This window comes from Psammomys obesus, unplaced genomic scaffold (assembly GCF_907164565.1).
Source record: "Psammomys obesus unplaced genomic scaffold, mPsaObe1.curated_primary_1811, whole genome shotgun sequence".
Taxonomy (NCBI): Eukaryota; Metazoa; Chordata; class Mammalia; order Rodentia; family Muridae; genus Psammomys; species Psammomys obesus.
The window spans coordinates 11,796,574-11,818,491 of record NW_026585742.1 but is presented as its reverse complement, the minus strand read 5'-3'; the positions used below and the strand labels follow the sequence as shown (position 1 = coordinate 11,818,491).

The 21,918-nt window shown below is 36.3% G+C and overlaps 1 protein-coding gene across 4 annotated transcripts in view; it reads right to left on the bottom strand.

Moving 5' to 3' along the window:
- The window catches only part of Znf385d (zinc finger protein 385D), a 416,968-nt gene that overhangs the window by 213,793 nt on the left and 181,257 nt on the right, over positions 1–21,918 (bottom strand). Inside the window, exon 1 of one of the 4 annotated variants that reach the window (XM_055599065.1) lies at positions 18,558–18,620. The exons of the other annotated variants lie outside the window; for them this stretch is intronic. The gene's annotated coding sequence lies outside the window, so the exon portion shown is untranslated. Of the gene's footprint in view, positions 1–18,557; positions 18,621–21,918 lie in introns of those variants that run through there. 4 annotated transcript variants of the gene reach the window in all.

Sequence of the window (21,918 nt, the reverse complement as noted above, 5' to 3'; positions counted from 1 at the left end):
AACACAAGTCAACAAAGGTGGAAAGATTCAGTAGAAGCAGATAGACTCTGCCCAGATCACACGGAGTCTGCTAAAGTGGCGAAACTCCACCAAGGCAGCATGAGCAGTTCTCTAGGATGCTTCTCTCCGCAAAGACCAGCGAAAGATGCAAACAATAGCCATGCAAAGCATAGCAATGCAGAAAGCTTTGTCTCGCTGTCTTCACTCTTCTATTTAACCCTTCACAAAGTCCCCTAAGGATGATTTGCCACTCACAAAAACCATGCCCCTCATCAAAGGTAGCTTTCAGTTGACCAACATCAGGTGCCCTTTCATGGGGACTGTTTTCTGTAGGGGAAAACATACCCACATCCCACACTTGGAACCAAAATAGAAAACATATTCAAATGACACAACTGAGTTTCCAAAGAAACCAGAAACTTCCACTTCACCAGATGCTGAGGCAGAAAGATCACAGCTTTGAGGCCAGTACGGGCTGCACAGTAAGAATGTGTCTCAAAGATAAAGTCAAAACAAGCTATTTGACACATTTTTTTTTTCCAGATTCTGGGTGAAACCTAGAATGATCTAGTGATTTGTACATTCACTTCCAAGTATTAATAAATTACAGGGTCTTCTTCCACTTCCTGCTTAATCTTACCTTGCTGTCTTTTAAAATCTATCCTTGGGTATTATTTGCATATAAGACTCATCAATGACAATGGAACAATCATTGCTGTTAACAAGGTTGACAGGGAGGTCAGTGGATGGTACAACCTGAGTGTCACAGCTACAGAAACCAGTAAGTCTTCACTAACCAGCTGCACAGGTGATAACTGTATTTTGTGAATAATTACACAGTGTTGAAATTGGGATCTGATATATATTTAAGATTTGTACATATATGTGGATTATCTTCTTATAAGATAGTATCTTCTCAATGCAATTTAAAGTTCCCAAAACCTGCAACAGAGCCAAAAATCTGGGCACAGGGGTCTTTTCTGAGACTGATACTCCAACCAAGGACCATTCATGAAATAACCTAGAGCCCCTGCTCAGATGTAGCCCATGGCAGTTCAGTGTCCAAGTGGGTTCCATAGTAATGGGAAGAGGGACTGTCTCTGACATGAACTGATTGGCCTAATCTTTGATCACCTCCCCCTGAGCAGGGAGTAGCCTTACCAGGCCACAGAGTAAGAAAATGCAGCCACTCCTGAGGAGACCTGATAGACTAGGATCTGAAGTAAGGAGAGGATGACCTCCCCTATCAGTGGACTGGGGGACCAGCAAGGGTAGAGAAAGGGGAAGGAGGGTGGGATTGGGAGGGTAAGAAGGAAAGGGCTACATGTGGGATACAAAGTGAATAAACTGTAAATAATAAAAATATAAATAAAAAAGGTACTTATGAGCAAAAAAAAATGAGGTCATGGTGTCTTCTAATGTTCATACAGCTCATCATACTGTCATGTATATCCATAGTTTTATCCTTCTTATAAATGAATACAATTCCATCAAGTGGCTATATCACCAGGGATTTACCACTAGGCATAACTTAATATCATTTGAAGCACAAGCTATATTATTCTTCAGTCTTAACAATTTAAAATCGTTCTGAAAATCAATTCTGTTCCATTATCTAAATACATTAAAAAAAAAAGATAGGCTCTTACCCTTACTTGGGCCTGCTGTAAGACAGTGGTGAGAAAAAGAAAGGGGTCTCCTGTAGAGCTCTCCATATATACTGCCATGTTTTGGATCTCAACCAAGTTTTTTCACTCTCTCACACCCAGTCCCTCTTTCCACAGAAACGAAAAGAACAACACACCAACTTTGAAAGCTCAGAGACAGCTCAGTCTGCTCCCTGGGGTTAGTCTTATGAATTTTAAAATGCCATCCCATGCTTCCAAAACACACATAGAGAATTATTTCCATGTACCCTTCAGGTGAAAATCTGAATGAGGCTGCTAATTAAGAGAACTTGGTCCTACTGAGTTTTGTTGCTAGTATTCACTGTACAATAAGACCCAGTTCTCTCAGGGCAGAAAGTGAATTCTTCCCATGACCCATTAAACTTTAATAATTCATATTAAGTGATATTACAGTTCTCTTATAATGATACTTTAAAATACAAACGTCCTGCATATTTATATCAAAGATGTGCTCTGGGAATACACAGCGCTGGTTTTATCTCACAGTGGTGACCAGGGTATTATTTTGGTCATTCTATAACACTGGAGAAGCAGTGTCTCTATTGAACCCAGAATTTTGTGGAAGATATTTCAGATCCAGATATTGCATGCAAATGTGACATATTCTCAAAATTCTTTTGTCTGACTTGAATGATGCTCTGATCATCCACTGTGACCATAAAATCAGATTTAAAAATGGAAAGTGGCATTTTCTTAGGCAATTATTTTATTTTCTTATATACTTTGGGGTAGGGAAAATATTTTACTGAATTGTATCGTATAGATGGATGTCACAAAGGATAAGTGATATTATCAAAAAATCTTGTTACTACACAATCAAAATTACTAAAATCTAACATTGTCAACAGTGAAAATTAATAATACTGTCCTGTATATAAATGCATACATGAAGTCATTATGAAGGACAGAGTCTGAATAACAACCAGTTCTAATGCTAAATATTTAATTTAATTAAGTAACATGTGACATGATATTCACTAAAGCAGAACCAACTATTAGAACAGGGAACTCACATGAGCAACTTATTTAAAGTTATAAATATTTATCATATTTGCTTCTAAAGAGCATACACATTTTCATTCCATAAATCAGTGGATGTCATCTGTTAAATAATCACATTTGATAGTGTCTCCATATCATCATCATAATTCTACAAAATAAAGGTTAAAGGCACTAGAATGGGTATGAGACATTAAAAAGAGGAGTTGTTGGGTCAAATGAGCTTTAGAAAAATCAGGATCCCAATATGGGCATTGAAAGCATGCAATAAGAAATTAAAATATTATGGAAATCTACATTAAATGTGTTTAAATGATGATTTCTACAAGAATATAAGCACAGATTTGTTCTTTTGCTTTTAAATTTTTAATAATTTTCCAATGAAAATAGTACTTTGAGAAAGAAAATTATTTTAAAAATGTGAGTGAAATATTAAGATTCCCCCATGTAAACAAAGGGCACCAAACAAACAGTGTAACACAATGAAACTTTATGCTTAGAGCCTTGAAACACACCAGAAGGACACAGCATAGCACTAAGAGAAAAAGTGAAGGGATCATAAAATCTATGTGGTGCATAGTGCCGTGCACATCTGATTTCTAAATAGGGATATTTTAAAGGGCAGAATTTCAAAAGATTTATTAACTTGGTCCCAAACACAATAAGAGAGAACTGCACTCTACTTGTTGTTATGCTTTCCTCATCTTTACACCAAAATTACATTTCAAACTCAGCATGTAGCCTTGTTTAAAGCCAAATGAGCATATCTTTCTTCATTTCAGACTTGGCACACTTTGTATTTCTATTTAAGTACCAAGTTTTCAATACATCCCCCATGAGCTTTCTGTTAAACAGATTTAGAAATGAGCATTTCCCAGGGGTTACAGCCCTACACCCAGTTCTCTACACATGGTCTCTTACCATTTGAGCATGGGAAGAACTTTAATCCTAAGTTTATATTTCTGCTCTAAGGTATATCCTCTCCCTTTGTTCTATTATTGTTGTGGCTTTTAGATTTTAAATCAAAGAATAAGATCTTAAATGATAGAAAGTCTGTTTTTTTTAGCTTTGTTGGTCTCCTTGTGGGCTCCTGTCCTCTCCTTGTCCATCTATCATCCCTTCTTCTATAAGACTCTCTGTGTTCTTCCCAAAGTTTGGCTGTGAGTCTCAGCATCTGCTTCAATCTCCTGTTAGGTGGAGCCTTTCAGAGGACCTTCTATAATAGACTCCCATCCTGTTCCCTCTCTTCTAATGCTTCTGTTGTCTCTCCTGTTTGCCATTCTGAATTAGATTTAAGCGTCCTACCTAGGCTCTTTCTTGTTGTTTAGCTTTTTTACATCTGTAGATTTTAGTATGGCTATCCTATATTCTACAGTTGCTGTCCACTTGTGAGTGTATACCATGTGTTTCTCTCTGTGTCTCGGTTACCTCATTCAAGATAATCTCTTCTAGGAACATCCATTGGCTTGCAAATTTCACGATTTCCTTGTTTTTAATAGCATTCCATTGCATAAATGTGCCACAATTTTTGTATCCATTCCTTCATTGAAGGACATCTAGGTTGTTTCCAGATTCTGGCTATTAAAAATAAAGCTGCTATGAACATAGTTGAGCTAATGTCCTTCCTTAGAAGAACCCCAACAGCTCAAGCTCTAAGATCAACAATTAATAAATGTCCTCCCCACCAAGGGAGGAGCAGCCTTACTAGGCCACAGATAAGGACATTGCAACCATCCTGAAGATACCTGATAAGCTAAGGCCAGATGGAAGGAGAGGAGGACACCCCCTCTCAATGAACTCGGAAGGGGGCAGGGAGGAGATGAGGGAAGGAGGGGAGGATGAGAAAGGAAAGAGGGAGAGGGCTACAGCTGGAATACAAGTGAATGTATAAAATTATTTAAAAATAAAAAAAATATTTTAAAAAACATGCAAAAAAACCCAATTAATAGATGATACCTGCTGACACTGAAAATCTTCTGTAAAACAAAGAACACTGTCAACAGAACAAAAAGACACCCTAAAGACTTGGAAAAAAAAATCTTCTCCCACCCCTACATCCAGTAGAGGGATAATATCCAGAATATATAAAGAATTCAAGAAATTGAACACTAACAAACCAAATAATCCAATTAAAAATGGGGTACAGAGTTGAGCAGAGAATTCTCAACAGATGAATATTGAATGGCAAGGAAACACTTAAAGAAGTGTTCAACATCCGTAGTCATCATGGAAATGGAAATCAAAATGAATTTAAGATTCTATCTTACACTGATCAGAATGGCTAAGATCAAAACTCAAGTGACAACACATGCTGGAGATGTTGTGGAGAATGCGGAACCCTCCTCCATTGCTGGTGGGAGTACAAACTTGTACAACCACTTTGGAAATCAATGTGGCCCTTTCTCACAAAGTTGAGAGTAGCACTACCTCAAGATCCAGCTATATCACTCCTGGGCAAATACCCAAAAGATGCCCCACCATTCAACATAGACATCAGTTTCAAACATGACTGATACTAACTTTACTTCATTGCTTGGGATTAAAGGCATGCACCACCACAGCTAGACTTAATCCTTTTTTTTTTTTTTTTTTTTTTGGCTCCTGAAATTTTTCAATACCAGGCTGGCCTTGAATTCAGATCTACTTGCCTTTGTCTCCTGGATTAAAGGCATGTTTGTAGTCCAGCCAGATCTCACTGACCTAGTAGGCCTTTGGATGTGATCTTTTCCCAGAATGGACATGTTCTGCATTACAATTTCTCTACACATATCAACAATGACAGATTTCAAGAAAGTGCAGTATTTGCCACTGAGAAAATATGAACCAGCAGTGACAATATAATAACAGTAAATCTGGCAAGATATTTTCTGCTGACATGAATGTTGCCCAACAGCTTCTGATTAGATTTAAGGCCCATATGTATGAATCTCTCAAATAAATAAATAAATAAATAAATAAATAAATAAATAAATAAATAGATAGATAAATAAAGATAGAAACCATAGCCTTAAGTTTCAATAAAGTGACCTAGAGAGGAAACAGAAGGTCCCAAATGCAGACAGCGACCCTTGCTCCCCAGAGAACAGAGAAGGGCATCTCCCTCTCTGTTTTCCTACTATGAGAGCCTTATAGGCCTAGAAGCCCAGAGATAAAACCAGCGTTTCCTGATGGGACCACTGGCTATTTCTCCAGCCTTCTTCCATTGTATAGCGGTCATTTGACTCAGACATTCATTCTTAGAATGACATGGTTGTCTTTCTGGTGGCAAGGCTTCACCCTGTAATTCAGCCTAAGGAGGTCCCTGTGAAAATGAAGAATTTTCTAAGCAAATTTCAGTGTCTCAGAAGATGCCTCCCAGGAAATGAAGGCAAAGGCAAGTCAAATTACAACAGACACATTTTCTTTAAGTTATCATTACATCAAATAATATTTTTATTTAACCTCCATTTTTCTGTTCACTAGTAGAATACAATAAAATACAATTTCCATAAATGACTGGACCATGATTATTTAATCATTCTCTGTTGTTGGATGTTTAGTGTGTCTCAATTTTAAATGACCCTGTACTGCTCATCTCTATGTATATGTTACTTTCTAAGACCCACATTCCCTGATATCCAGGGCTAATATCCAGAGTATATAAAGAACTGACAAAACTGAACACCAACAAACCAAATAATCCAGTTAAAAATGGTGTACAAGCTAAACAGAACTTCCAACAGAATAATATTGAATGGTGGAGAAACAAATAAATACTCAATGTCCTTAGTCATAATGGAAATGCAAATCAAAAAGACTCTGAGATTATATCATACACCTGCCAGAATGGCTAAGATCAAAACCTCGAGTGACAATATATGCTGTAGAGGATATATTGGTGAAACCCTCCTCCACTGCTGGTGGAAGTGAGAACTTGTACAACCACTTTGAAAATCTATCTGGGACTTTCTCAGGAAAGTGCAAATAGTGCTACCTCAAGACCCAGCTATACCTCTCCGGGGCATATACCTTTTGTATGTGTTTCACCATACAAAAGGACATTTGTTCAACTATGTGCTTAGCACCTTTATCATAATTGCCAAAAACTGGAAACAACCTGGTTTCCCTCAAAGAAATTATGATACATTTATAAAATGGAATACCACTCAGCAATTCTAAACTTCATATGGAAAAACAAAAAACCCAGAATATCAAAAACAATACTATACAATAATAGAACTTCTGGAGGTATCTTCATACCTGACCTCAAGCTATACTACAGAGCAATACTAAATAAAGACCACTCAGCACTGGCATAGAAATAGACTAGTGGATCAATGGAATCAAATAGAAGACCCAGAGATGAACCCACATACCCAAGGTCACTTAACTTTTTGACAAAGAAGCCAAAACTATACAATGTAAAAAAGATAGCATCTTCAACAAATGGTGCTTTTCTAAATGGGTGTCTACACGTAGAAAATGCAAACATATCCATATTCATCCCCCTGCACAAAATTAAATTCCAAATGGATCAAAGACCTCAACATAAAACCAAACACATTTAATCTGTTAGAAGAAAAAGTGGGGAAAAGCCTTGATTTCATTGGCACAGGAGACAACTTCCTGAGCAGAACACCAGCAACCCAGGCTCAACAATTAATAAATGGGACCTCATGACACGGAAAAGCTTCTGTAAATCAAAGGACATTGTCAACAGAACAAAAGGACAGCCTACATACTGGAACCTTATTTCTTTTAATTATATTAATTAATTTGTTAATTATTCTATGCTGGAGTGTGTGTGTTTGTATGTGCGTGTATCTATGCACATGTGTGCATACATGCCATTGGCATCCATGTGGAGATCAAAAGAAGTTATCTACTACTACTACTATGACGATGACGACGACAATGATGATGACATAGGTCCTAGAGATGACATTCTAATAATCATGGCAAGCTGAGCCATCCTGCCTACCATCAACAAACTTAATTACTATATTGTTTTGTTGGCAAAATATCTGAACAAGAAAAAGTATGTAGAAAACATTTATCACATCTAAATAAAAATAATAGTTCAGATTACAGAACAGCATTAGAAATCATAATGTAAAAGAAAATGAGTAATAACAAAAATTGTTGAGGGTAAGTAAGCCTCAATGTATGAATGTATTCTTGAATGTCTAATCAAAACATAATATGCACCCTATATTGCGAAAATGAAAGTTGGAAGAACTTTTCACATGTGTGTTAAGCAAAAGTAAGTCTGATGGCAGGGAAGAAACACATTTCTTAATACACACAAGTAAATTTCTTGAAAAGTGGTTTTTCTAATTCAATATGAATGCAAATTCAAGAAAACCCAGATCTCCTCATTGGAGAGAACAGCATTTTAATAAAGTCTGTAGACATTGAAAAAAAAAATTAGAGGAACCACACTTTTCCTCTGGCTCTGAATATAAGACATCTTAATCAAAGAAAAACTACAAATTAACATTATTTTCTTACTTAATAACTAAAAGAGAAAGCTTTAATAATTGATGGAACAGCCAGAGCACTTCTAAGAACACATTTAATTTTCCTCTCAAAGAGTTTTTTGATCCTCAACAATCTAGGAGTATGGAAAAAGTTCAAGGAAGTATTATACCCAGAAGCTAAAACATAATCAAACTGAACTGAACGTCTTCTGACAAGCCTGCCAATTTTTTAGTAATCTTGAAGCATTCCAAAATGAAATTTTAGACATGTATAGAAAATGTAAAGAATGTTTATTAGCTTGAACTACATACCTGCCTGTTTCTTTACATTCAAGAGACACAATTTTGTAGATAAATGTTTTGAAATATATATTTTCCCATATTCTTATACAGATTTAGTTTTTGTAATAGTTGATTGTTTTACTCAGCTGTTTAAATGTATATATACATATCTCATCATTATATCGTCATTTTCTATATATTATCATTAAATTTGCAGGCTAATGGATGGAACTAGGAAAAAAATATCCTGTGGTAGAGGGAGAGAAAACTATATTCAAATCATATTGTATGATAAGAGAAACTATGTCTAATATAAGGAAAAAAGAAAATCGATTAGAAATGTTAGCAAAAGCAAAAAGAAGAAAAAAATAAGTTTAAACAGGAATTTTCAATTTTCTTTTGCTTGATCTAATTTTTCCAGTAAACATATGTGGCATGAGGATTAGCACAATAAAATGATTCTAACATTCAATACTTACAGCTTTTGAAAAAATATAATAGGATAGCTATCAAGAATAATTGACTGTAGACTAAAAAATAACAATGGTGAAGAAATTACTTGAACTGAAAAAACTGTAAATATACTTTATAAGGAAACTAACTTCAGTTCAACACTGTAAAAGATACTAAGACATAATTACATCATTCTTTATGGGTAAGTAAGTTTACCTAAAGTAGATCTTCCAACAGAGCCAATAAATCTGGGCTCAGGGGGACTGCAGAGACTGATGAATCAACCAAGCACCATGCATGGGGAAGACCTATACCCCTTGCTCAGATGTAGCCCATGGGCAGCTCAGTCTCCATTGAGGGTTTACTTTGTAGTCAAAGATATGTTAAACTCCTAATCCTCTTGCCTCTGCTTCCACAATGCTGGAATGACAGGCATGCTGGCCAGGTGTGGCTCTCATTAGGCATGTTATTTCCCAAGCACAGAGAGTTGATTTGGCATCATTAAATACTCTTGTGGTGGTAATTTGGCAAGGGAAACACAGCAACTATCAATAATTTTTAACCTACCATTACAGTCAGTAGGCATATAACATTATTGAAAAGACGGGTAACTATTCTTCATTGATTGTTAAAAGTATTGTTAAAAGTTCCATGCCTCACTTGTGCCTCATACATCATAAGCTGCATTTCACAGTCAACCCTTTGCATCCCTTTGCTTTGGCAGCTGAAATGTGGAAGGGCTCAGGTCCAGCTTTCTGCTTTCGTCTCAATTATTTGTTATAACAAAAATAAATATAGCCCCTTTGTTGGACCTGGCATTACCAGAAAGCCCCTGTGCTTGATGCTAAAATCATAGATTCCCTTCCTCAGTTGGATTCCCTCCTCTCTGCTTGATCTGAGGAAACCCCAGATACTCTAAGGGGTGTTACATAGCCCTCAAGGATATTAGAGATCCAACCCTTTCCCTATGAGAAACTCACTCAGTGTGCATCTTGGGATTCCTGGAAATACCCTCCCATGCTAATGAGATGTCTTGGTACCTTAGTTTTCAACCAGTGACCTTGTTTCATACCTCTAACTGTACCTAGACTTCTTTCCCCGTCCCACCCCCACACTGCTGCTTTTAGGATAATTAAGTACTGCTTTCTTATTTTTATGACAGGGCTATGCTGCTGCATGTAAATGAAATATCCCAAGTATCAAACACATTCATTGCCAAAAACCCTCCCACTGCCCAAGGTTTATAATGTGCTTAATTCACAAAGTAAACCCTCTCTCACTACATTCCTCCACTATGATGTCTGAGACTCATCATTTATTCTGTGGAAAAAAGAGCTCTCCTCCTCCCGGAAGAATACAGCACTGGGTCCCAGGCTTGACTGCTGGTCAGGCCATGAGCTTTCACTATTTACTGGCATGTCAGCATGGTGCACTGCCCACTATAGTACCCTACCCAAGCCCTTGTTGCCACCTGGCTTGGGTTTCAGAGCCCTGAGCTCCTTACTACCTTTTAGTCTGGTGATAGCAACTCAGCTAAAGGAGCACTTGCACTTCTTTTAGAGAAATCTTTTCTCCCACATCTCCAGCTGAACTGGAGATCTTCTGGCCTGGATCTCCAGTCCATGTTCCACCATTCTCAGCCCAGAGAACAGGATTCCTGGGAGCTGGGGGAACCTTTGACTTCACACTTCATCCTTTTCTTCCTGGAAGGAAAGGGCACTCAGGTCCTTCCCAGGGAGAAGCTGGAACTTCTAAACAAGTGATGTTGAGGCCTCTTGGGACACAAGGAACCACGCCCCTTATCTGTTGTTATTTTAATCTCAGCATGGCTTCTGCAACATCTCAAAGAAAATATAAGCCCAAAAGAAAAACTACAGTTGAAGGAAGATAGTTCAGTGGTAAGTACACAGGTGAATTTTTAATTGGAAGGAGGGGTGTTTATGTACTCTACTTAATTTGAGCATGTTTCCAAAGACTATAATAAAAAATGCCATTATATGGGCTGTCACACTTGGTATGTATCAAGGAATGTGTCATGAGGTAAAAGTGGCAATACTGAAAAAAAAAATCTATCTTTTCAACAATAATACATTTTAAGCTAAAACCTACAATCTGCCAAAAAAAATGGGAGGGAGGAATGTAATATTTAATGGTAAAAAAGAAAAATTTAAACCATTTGCTGATGATGAGTTTATGAGTTTGTAAAATGTTTATGGAAAGAGTGGCAGTTACAATATGTCTTGAAAAGAGGATATTTCTGAAACTGGTTTCTGTCACTGGAATACAGCCACTAGAATAATAATAATAATAATAAAAAGTAGAAATTGTATAGGAAGAAGTTTGGAGAATAGAGATGTTTGTCTTAAATCTCACAACTGCAGTGCTGATGGTGTAAACTCACTGAACTTGCCAGTTTTACTAAAGCTATTTATGACCAGTATGAGGTTGCTGAGGAACTGGCTTCTTTATGACCATTAAAAGACACAACTAAATCAAGAGATTTATACAAAGCATTAAAAATATGTTAAAAAGATTTTTTCTGTTCACTGTCAAAATACCAGGTTTACTTACTGATGATGCCCCAGTAATGCTATGAAAAAAAGTGTGAATAACTCATGTTCACTGAAATATCATTACATAGTGGTATATCAGAAAGTTATGTCCAGGAGAATTAAAAACGGTCAGTGCCAGGTAACTTGTCATCAAGACTAAATTTCATAAGGACCAATGAATTAAATTACTAACAATCCCAGGAAATACTTAAAAGTAGTATAGATGCTAAGGATGATAACATCGTTTGCTTTTTGGAAATAAAATGGCCAAGGCAAACCCCCAATGCTAAAAATGATTTTATGGTCTGTGACATGCCATCAAGTCATTTATGGTACCCAAACAAAATTTGTGCCAGAATGTGATGATGAAAACTAGCTTACAGGTTTTGTATTTTTTAGTCAATTTAGCAACTCACTTAGATATTTCAACAGGAGTCTTCAAGGTCAAATCCAACTGAGAAACACAATGTTTCAAATCATAACAACATTACAGATGAAACTGAAACTGTGGCAGGCACAAAGTAAAGCAGTAAAGAAACAATTTTACTCATTCTGATACTCTGGCAAAATATAGTCTTCTGAACAGTGAAAATCAGGCAGCCTTGCTTTTAAGTAATACCAAAAAAAAAAAAAAAAAAAAAAAAAAAAGAAATAGATTTCAAGATCTCCTGGAAAATATGTTGATACATTAATGACTCCATTTTCAGTCAACATAACTATGCTAACCTGCCAAATATTAAGGAATGCATAGAGCTCTAATCTGAAATTCAGCTGAAAGAAAATTCTGATTAGGTGTCTTTATTAGATTCCTCTGGGTCCTACCTGCTCAGAAATAGGTATCCCTTACTTCCAAAGCACACAAGATTCACAGTATTGCTGTCTTATAGTACCCACTTATGTGAGCAACTATTTTCAATAATGAACTATGATCAATAAAATTAGATCCAGAATATTTGATGGGAACCTTGAGAACTCATTGAGAATCACTGTGCAATCTAAGCAAAGAGACATTGCTGATCTCCTCCCAAAGTATGACTGTGAGTCTTAGGGAGTTGTAGGAAAAAGTGGGGGGATAGAAAGACCCAGAGCAGACAGGAGCCTCACGAAGACCAACAAGGGCAACAAATCTGGGCCCATGGGGCCTGCAGAGACTGATGAGCCAACCAAAGACCTTTCATAAAGAGGACTTAGACCCACTGCTCAGATGTAGTCCATAGGCACTCAATCTCCATGTGAGTTTCCTAGTAAGGAGAGAAGGGGCTCTCTCTGACATGCATTCTGTTTCCTGCTTTTTGATCACTACCCCCTGCTGGTGGGGGTGGGGGGGATTGCCAGGTCACAGAGTAAGAGGATATAAGCAGTCTTAATGAGACTTGATAGGCTGAGGTCAGATGGTAGGGGAGAAAGGGAAGGCTCCCCCTTTCTGAGGAGTAGGGGAGGGGAATGAGGAGAAGAAGGAAGGAGGTTGGGACCAGGAAGAGATGAGGGCAGGAGGTAAAGTAAATAAATTATTAAAAATAAATTGAATTGAAAAAAAAAAAGATTGCTGCCTTAGTTTCTCAAAGACTAAATCAAATAGCCCATTAACTTCCTGTTAATCACCTTTTTATTTTTATAAAAAATTAATTTTTATTATCTAGATATATTCATGCTTTTCATGTTTTTTATTAATACTTACAAATGTGTTTAACAATCTTAAAAGATTCTCCAAATGAGCACTGAATAAGTAGGATTATTATGAAAGTTTTTTGTTGTTCTTGTATTTTTTTTGTTTATTTTTTTAATATGTGGTGATGGATACATACACCATTTTATTTTTTCACCAGCTTTTATCTTCATCTAATGCAGTCCAGAGTACCCAAAGAGTTGGGCACTCGTCTTTTAAAAGGTCATGCTCGATTTCTTAAGGATAAATGCATAGTGTTTACATAATATTACACATTATTTATGCATGGAAATATGTATTTGTAAACATATATTTTATTTTAAAAGCCAAAAAGAGTTTATAATGAAATCCTATGAACACCCCAAATACTAAACCATTTATGTTGCTTTCATCTTTATTCTAAGGAATTACTGAAAACTACTAAGTTTGAGATAATTAAAATTAACAAAGTAGAAAAAAAGTGATTACTCCTTTCCCCTCCCCCCTTTCCATTTGGTGATGAGAATAAAATGGCACAAGAGAGCCACCATGGTGAGCTACCCACCTGGATCTAAAAGTCTTCCTGTGCCTAACCAAGGAGGAACTCAAATGAAACCATTCCACTTAATCTCATCACCAGTACATTTTTAAATGTATATTTTAAAATATTATACAATATTTTAATAACCTATACTAGACATGGCTTATCAGAAAATATGTCTGAGGAAAAAAAAAAAACATTCCATAAGGTTCCTCTCTGTTATGAATCACAGAGACTGAGACTGTTTACTTCTCTTGGTTAGTTATGCTTTGCTTCAGTAAACAAAGGTATTTTACGGTGTTTGAATTTTTTTACCTAAGGAAAAAAAATAACGCAATTCATTCTTCTATTAATTCCTCTTGGGTGAGAAAAAAAGTGACTGAAAGGTTATTAGTTTGTTGGAAAAAAATTTCTAAAATCATTTTTCCAGAAGACTATTTAATGTATTTATTACTTGATTAAATATCATAATGATTAGCAACTTTATAATCCAGCTATATTGAATGTAATATGAGCACAAATTAAGTTATGGAGAATCTTAATTGCCTCATTTAAGACACACATGATAGCTTTAATGTTGTTAACCTACACTACAGTCACATCCTGACCTTGGTTTATCAGGAACTGCCTGCCTTCAGGATCTTAAATCATTTGTTCATATCATTCACCCCATTTCTCTCTGTCTGAAAGTTCACACAGAGTGTCTTTTGTATTTCTAATTCCTTCATAATATCCCTCCCAGAAACCATGGCCTCATTTGTTGACTGCTACACTATCCTTCTATCACATTTCTTATTAGAAGTTTCCATCCTAGATCAACCAAATTTGGGAATTTTCATCTCTTTTGATATTGATATTCATACTCAGCAGCTGCTAAAGCCTGATACTCTTCATATATTGTCTAATTGCTAATGGTGACAGGTAAAGTATCTATCCATTTAAGTCTGATTATTTATAAAAGAGATAAGATTATGTGACTATAACTATAGTTATTATATAGGTATTTTATAGGGATTCGGTAATAGTATATTTGTCAGAGTTAATTATTATAGTTTTGGCATAGAACATGTTGTTGTAATTATCTCTTGTAATTCTAATATTTTTCTTGAATTTTCTAAGCAAATCAAACCACTATGAAGATACCCTACTGATTTCCACTCTTTTTAGAAAAGTTTTTCTTAACCTGGTTCATGTGTGTGTGTGTGTGTGTGTGTGTGTGTGTGTGTGTGTGCGCGCGCGCTATGCACATAAAAGTCAGAGAATGTCAGGTGGCGGTGATGCACACATTTAATCCCAGCACTCAGGAGGCAGAGGCAGGCATATCTCTGTGAGTTCCAGGCCAGCCTGGTCTACAGAATGAGTTCCAGAACAGGCATGACTACACAGAGAAACCCTGTCTCAAAAAATAAAACAAACAGAAAAACATGGAAAAGTCAGAAAATAACTTACAGGAGTCCATTCTCTACTTCCATCTTCTGAGTCCTGGGAATCAAGCTCAGATGCTCAAGACTGACAGCAAGAACCTTTACTATCTGAGCCACATCATATACTCTAGTTTCTACTTCCATCATTTCCTATAAAATTTTTAAAGATTCTTTTCAAATTGTAAAGATACCATTCTTTACCACATCATTTTATTCAAATCTAGAGACCTTCTACTTAATATGATTCAGTGTTCTAATTTAAAAAATACATATTTTAAAATTATAAACAAATCCCAAGAAAACAAGTTATCTATAGCTTCAGTTGGCAGTGAATCAATGGGCATTATATTATTCTCTTCTGTTTTGATCTTTTTAACATACTTATATTTTCTCAGAGAACATCTTCCCTAGTAATCCTGTCCTCATAGCAACAATGGTTGATTATCTTGTGTAATTTTTGGCTCTTTGTAAAAGAAAAGTTAAAAGAATATATCTGTAGAGAAGCTTTTGTTAGCTAAAATTTCTGTTCTCAAATCAAATCCTTTAAATATGAATGAAATTGTGACTTCTATCTTAAGATTCAAATCCCAGCAACAGGTAACTTTGAGAATAAAGACTAGTCAATTTTTTTTCTTATAATGCAAAAGCAGCTAACATCTGTCAATCAAAGCACAAAACTTCCACCAGGAAAGCATTCTAAAACATAAACCCATACATTGATCTAAATCAAATGAAAGACTGATCTAAAGGCAGGCTATTTTCTTAGTGTGCTCTACTCCCTGTCTCACTAAGGGGCAGCCAGGGCTGAAAGAGCACACACACAGACAGCTTCTGACCTTTTGAGACTTGACCCTTGTATTACTTCAGTATGTCCCTGTGCATTGGCATCCATAAGGGATAATAGCTTACAGTCACCCATGCCCTTCTCCTGCTACTGAAAAGCTGTTATCCATTGTCACTTGTTTTCTGGCCACTATCAACCAGTCCTATTCAATTCAATTCACTTGCTTTTGAGAGAAGCCTCTTACAACTGGTGTATTAGTAGTGAGGCAGGAGGACTAAATATCATCATCTTCTATCTCCATTAACTGTTCTTTAAAATGTTTCTGTCCTCTAATCTTTAACCTTACTTCCAAGACAAGTCTTGTCTTTGATTTCTAAATTTCACACATCACCTTAAATCAGGCCCTTGCATCCAAAGCAACTTCTGAAATGTAAATGTTTCTGTCCTTCCTGAACAAAGTTCTGTAATTGATAAGTTTCCTCTACTAAGGTGTTTGAACAAGAGAATATGAAGAAAGTATATGCAATGTTTCAGGGGTCTTTGGTCTGTCTTGCTCTTATTATGTTTAGTAAATCTTTTTATGTACAACTCTTCCCTACTCCAAGCATGAACATACCTGTGTGCACACACGGGTGCATACATTATATATAATGCACTTTGAACACTTGCAAAGATCTTAGGTCCCTTTAAAATTACTTGAACAATTTGGAAAAAGACTGTCTAAGGTAATTGGCCATGAAATGAGAGAACTGAAAGTACAGTAGTCCTAGAAATAGGGAGAAAGACAGGAAAGTCATTTAAAGGAGAAAGGTGTCAGGGCCTGGGCAGGGTCAGTGCTGAGTCTTACTGAAAACTTTCTATTGATGCGAAGACCATACTGACTGATATTTGCTGTCTATACATGTTTTCAGTAGTACACCTGAACCTTCAGCAGACTGGACATGAAATAAAATGGGTGTGCCTGCATGGAGACAGCAGAGAAGAAGCTTTCTCTGGTCCTGATGACACAGAGGTCTTCTGCAGGATAGGGCAGGTTCATTAGCACAATGATCAGAATTGTTTTCTTCAAAATTAAAGCCATCCATTTTCCTATGTAATGGATCACACCTGATCCACTAATTCATTTAGTTATTCACATTTTCTCTGGTTCTTTGGACTTCCTTTGTTTGAAAAGACATAGTGATCGGAATAGAGTAGAGTTGGCTAATAATGTAGTCTGTGTGCTTTTAATTTGAAACAATTCTATCCTAGACCTGGCTTCTAGAAGCACACTCTAAACAAAGATTACAATGCACAAATACAAGGGAGGGAGAGGGAGATAGACAGAAAGACAGAGAGAGAGAATGGAAAAAGAAGAGGAAAAGGAGGTCAAGGAAGAGGAGGAGAAGGAAGAGAAGAAGGAGGAGGAAGAAAAGGAAGAAGAGAAGAAGAAAGCAGACAAGGACTAGAAAAAGAGCCAGGTAATAGATACTGATTCCCACACAGGTATCTATACTGAATCTACCAGGTTTTGTGCTGCTGCAGAAGAAGCATACTCCTACCCCTGTCCCTGCTCCAAAGGATGTCCTGGGTGCCATGGCCTCCAAGCCTGGGACAGTGGCCCAGTGGTTCTTGTGAAAAAATAAACAATAGAAGAAGTTGATATGAGAAAATCCACTGAAGTCAACAAGGAAAAGACGTGGTAAGGGTGACAAAGGCAGCCTGATAGTGTGCAACCTGGGCCCTTCAACCATCCCTGAGATAGAAACTATGTCATAAGCATGGTGTCTAACAGAAAAAAAAAATGGAAAAATAAAAAAAAACAAGCCAAGTTTAACGTGTGGTTTTTCCTCTACTTTGACTTGTCTCAAAAATATTTTTATACTTTTCAATCAATTGAATTCTGGGCCATTTCACAATGTCATTCAATTCTTCTGGTCACGACTTATAATGAAGATGCAATAGAAACTCATGACCTCTTGCAGAAGTGGATTCTGTTATTAACTATTGGGAATAATGATAATGGTAGACATGTGCTTAACAATATAAATTATATGTAATTGTATATATTATAAAATTTAACTATATAAACATATATATGTAGCCCAGAGGAGTCAAAGTACAAAATCAAAAACTGCTTACTTGTTATCACAAGTAAAATTCATGGTTTATTAAATATTGAAGTAGTTTATAATGTTAAAAATTATTGTACTTCCTCTCGTCAAAAACATTAAACCATATGTTTGTCCTAAAAGAACTAAAACTTTGAAAAATAATTTGCAAAGAATTTCTACCAATATTCACAGACAGTGGGCAGAGCCAGTGTGTGTATGTGTGTGTGTGTGTGTGTGTGTGTAGGTGTGTGCTTCATTCTTCGGAGTTCCAAGTACCATAAAGCCCTGTATTGGACAATCATTGCAGGTGCCTTGAAAATGCAGTTTCACCTTCACTCATTTCCCTGCTTCATTCTTCAAGCCCTATTTTTCACTTATAAAATGGGATAGCAGAGGCTGAAGACATGGCTTCGTGGTTAAAATCATGTACTACTCTTACAGATGACCCAAGTTTGGCTCCCAACATCCATGTACAACAGTTTACAACTCCCTGTAACTCCAGCTTTGGGTGTTTCAAATGCCTCTGGCCTCAGTGTGCATGGCGCTCACCTGAATATATTCACACACAGATATAAGGGTAAAAAAAATAATAATTTAAAAGAAATGAAAATAAATTTGAAGACAGTAGAATACTTACTGCAAATGCACACTGATTGCTGGGCTTCCTCTAGAAATAGCAATAGGCTAATCTCCAGCATCGCTCTCCATCTTCAATAGCATGTTCTAAGAAATCCAAAAAACCACAGCACTCTGCTCACTCAGGGAAATGATTGGTTTTCACAGAATCACATCTCACTAAATGGGCTTAAGTAGAATAAATGTAGGTAAAATCCTTAAAGAGGATTGACATCACCTACCGACACAATCTGGACGAAGAAAAAGATAGACATAGAGGTCCTTGGGTGATCATTCTGAAATCACTAGTACACTTCATACTTTATCCTCCAATGCTTAATTCTGCAGTGGTTTTCTGCTCATTTTGAATTTAGTATTTTCTGATAAGATTGATTTGGATATCTGAGTAATTTTGTAACACAAAGAAATCATTCTATTAATAAAATTAGCAATTTAAAATTTTTACCTGGAGTGTCATGAAAGCACACAGTAAAGTAAAGCACACAAGGGTGCACTCTCTCTCATTTTCTGTGAAAAGAAATGGATGACACAGAGAAACCAGTTATCTTAGGAACCTCTGTATTGTAGTCTAGCACTTAAAACAAGACATCATTTGAGTTGGAAGACGTTGGCCAATATTTCAGTAGTTTTGTAACAATATTAAAAGGATAGATAAAATCAAAAAGGAAAGAGATCAACAAGTCACTAACCCCACTATTCAACTTAAACAGCTGGGGAGCCTTGTAACAATAAAAGTTCTCAAGTATTCTGGAGTCCAGAACTTTTTGTTCACAGACCTTACACTGCTTATGACATAGTCAGAAGAAACACCTCCACCAATCTTATGCTTTTCTCTTTTTTTAGAAATGATGCTGTCATTGAGTGGAAGGTATGCTACAGCAAGTTCAAGCCTACCTCAGCATTTATTCTTTTCCCAGTTCCTTCTTCTCTTTGAAAGTGAAAAGAATTCTCAAGGATAGCAGGGCATGGTGGCACACACCTGTTATCCCATCACTTTGGGAGACAGAGGCAAATGGATTTCTGTGAGTTCAAGGTCAGCCTACTCTGCATGGTGAATTCCAGGATAGCCAAGGCTACACAGAGAAAAACCCTGTCTCAAAAAAAAAAAAAAAAAATCTCAAGGACAATGATGGGGGCGGGAAGAGTGCAGCTTTAGAATTGCTGTGATTTCTACCTACAATTGTATACTTGAAAGTATCCAGCTTAGTCTAAAAAGGTTCCCATCTTTTGAGTAATTAATTTTGAGTAATTAGAAATCTTTCTTTTATTTCATAGCTATGACAGATTTTCCCAGTATTTTCCAGGTATCATTGTAGAGCAAGAATCTTAAAATGGTAACAAAATGACATTAAAAAAAAAAAAAAACATGGATATACAGCCAAAGCTGTTCATTTAAATAAGACTTGCTTTTCAAATTGGTTTAGTTAAGAGCCTAATCAGCTGGTTATAATTTATGACCCAGTTAATGAAGCTTAATATATTTCCCTGATGGGAAAACTTACACATACTGTTATAATATGACACTACCCCCCCCCTCACACCGACTGAAGTCCTACAATTCACACTGCATGGTAGTTGTTAAATGGAACAAGCAATGTTCCTGAAACTAGATAATTTATAAGAATTAAATGGCAGTTGTTCAAGACAATTCTAGAAACAAGGAGACATTCTATTCTATTCCAACAAGAAATTTAAAGAATGTAGAAAGAACAGAAAATTATAGACAAATTCAAGGGAAGAGAGAGAATGAGAGATCAATTTTATTTTTCAGGTTCGGCAAGGAAACTTGAATTGTGGAGATTTTTGTATGGCGTTCTATTTTTTATTTATTTATGATAGAAGGAAATAAATTCTTAGTGAAAGCAAACAAATTCAATTTGTATTTATCCTTTAAAAACATAAGATGTATATGGAAATATGTAGTTAATATACAGACAAAAGTATACATCCATAGCCTATTCAGAATTATTTTGAAAAGTTTCTAAATTTCAGTTTTACAAAAGCTACAGAAAGAAAAAGCTTATAGGTAACAGTAATATTATTTTTAGCTAAGAGGAGAAAAATCAACAAGGAGAATAAAAGAACGCACAGAAGAACTTTAGGAAAAGGAACTGGCGAGAACAACGCAATGATTTCCCATCGGGCCCTTTTAGAGAGCTTAATGTTTCAGTTTGCTTTAATGACAGTAAAACTGATTGTTGCTCAAAACTGAACAAAATGGATGTTTGTCACACACACACACACAAAAAGCAAAGTGCAGTCTCAAATAATTTCTGGTATTGATATGGAAAGAAACAAAAGAATCTTATACTGACAAAAATAAATTCGTATCTGAATAAATTATTTTCATTTAAAATATAAATTAGATGATTATAGTTATATAAACAAAGGCTTGGGGGTGTTATGGGAGGAAAAAGACCACCAACAAAAATCATCATGGTCAAATTAATTAAAGCAAGCTCTGTGTGTATCTGTGCGTGTGTGTGTGTGTGTGTGTGTGTGTGTGTGTGTGTGTGTGTGTGCTATGTCTGTGTGTGTAGTGCACATGGCTGTTTACCCCTTAAGGCAGAGTTCAAGAGATCAATATTGGATGTGAGGAAGAAGCTTTTATAGCTCAGGGGTAGGGAGTTTCCAAACGGGGAATTCGGCAGGCAAAATAGGTAGGGTTATAGCAGCAAAAATAAGCATAGTAAGTTACTCTCTCCTGAAGCAAAGACATGCTTGCAAGGTGGACATAACAAAGTAGTGGTGGTCATATAGCCTTTTGAAATAAAGGTAGGGTTGCAAGATGGATATAAACAAATTTTTGGAAAGAAAAAAAAAGATGTGATTGCCATTCTTAGAGCATGCCATACAGAAGCATTTGTAGTTAAGATTACTGGTGGGGGTCCTTTTTTCTTTCCTCCTAATTTTCCACAAGTCTCCCTAAACATCGCCTAATGTTTGGGTGTGAATCTCAGCATTCGTTTTGAGGCACTACTGTGTATAGTTTCTCAGAAGACAGCTCCGTCAGGTTCCTGTCTGCAAGCTTAGCAGAGTTTTGCACATAGTGTCAGGGGTTGGCACTTTTTCATAGGGTAGGTCTTTGGTTGAGCCAGGCATTGGTTGGGCTACTGTATATATTAAACCTAATCCTTGAGTCTTAATATATTCAGGAACAAACCAAGTTTGTCTTTTCAATGAGATTGTTCTTATCTTTAAGATAAATGCAAACTGGCTCTTCAGGAGCTTGGAAAGTGGATACAAAATTCCTAAGTAAGATATTGATGTTGCCAGGTTCATGTGGTTCTTCCAGGAAATATACAACTAACAATATCTTATCTACCCAATTTCTTTCACAGTTCCATAGAAGCTATTCACTA